Source organism: Pygoscelis adeliae, unplaced genomic scaffold, assembly GCF_000699105.1.
Source record: "Pygoscelis adeliae isolate BGI_AS28 unplaced genomic scaffold, ASM69910v1 Scaffold359, whole genome shotgun sequence".
Classification (NCBI taxonomy): Eukaryota; Metazoa; Chordata; class Aves; order Sphenisciformes; family Spheniscidae; genus Pygoscelis; species Pygoscelis adeliae.
The window spans coordinates 647,618-648,413 of NW_008825553.1; the positions used below are offsets into that span (position 1 = coordinate 647,618).

The 796-nt window shown below is 51.8% G+C and overlaps 1 protein-coding gene across 1 annotated transcript in view; it reads right to left on the reverse strand.

Moving 5' to 3' along the window:
• NIPAL3 (NIPA-like domain containing 3) overlaps positions 1–796 on the reverse strand; it is a 22,318-nt gene that overhangs the window by 10,900 nt on the left and 10,622 nt on the right. The window lies entirely within an intron of this gene.

Here is a 796-nt window from a genome sequence, read left to right on the forward strand (position 1 = left end):
CTGCTGAAGGATAGGCCACAGAAAACTCCCAGGAATCAAACTAACAGCTGCACATATCAGCAGAGAATGTAGAGTTTAAATGCCTTCTTACAAAGTCTTCCACACAGAAACTCACACAGACCTCGCTTTACAAGAGCTCGCAAACTAGCTTGACCCCAAGGGTGACATATTCAGCTGGCATTTAACATCAAGCCTTGCCATTTGGAAAGCTCTTATCAAAAAGTCTCTGAAGTCCTCCAAGCCCTGCTTTTCATTTCTCTACTGCCTGCGTACCTCTGTTTGTTCAGGACGCAGCATTACATTAGTCACGCCATCCCCACGTGCTGGGGATGACAGTACTGCTCTTCATGCAAACGGAGGTCATTTCAGTGTAATCGCTGTGAGCAGAGTTTGGAGGCTAAATTCCTTAGAGCCACGCTCATTACAGGTGTCTGGAAAGCACTGCACACAGCAAGCCAGTCTGAGGTCCCTGCACGCCGTGACAGCTCTTTTCACCAAAGACCTCAAGGAGCATCAGCATCATCCCCCCTTTTGAATGGAGGGGGATGCTGGCGTATAGGCATTGCAGGGGTGTGATCCTCACAAGCGACACGTCCTTCTCGGTCCACTCAGAGACCACCTGAAATGGGGCAGGCTGAGCATCCCTTTGACGCAGACCCTGGACAATTGGCCTGTGGTCACATCCTGAGGTAGGCAGGGCCCATCCCACGCTCAGGCCGTGAACTTCAACCCCTTTGGCCAACCTTGGCCTGCGAGGGATTACTTGAACTCATAGGCTGCCCCAGTGCCTCCAGCG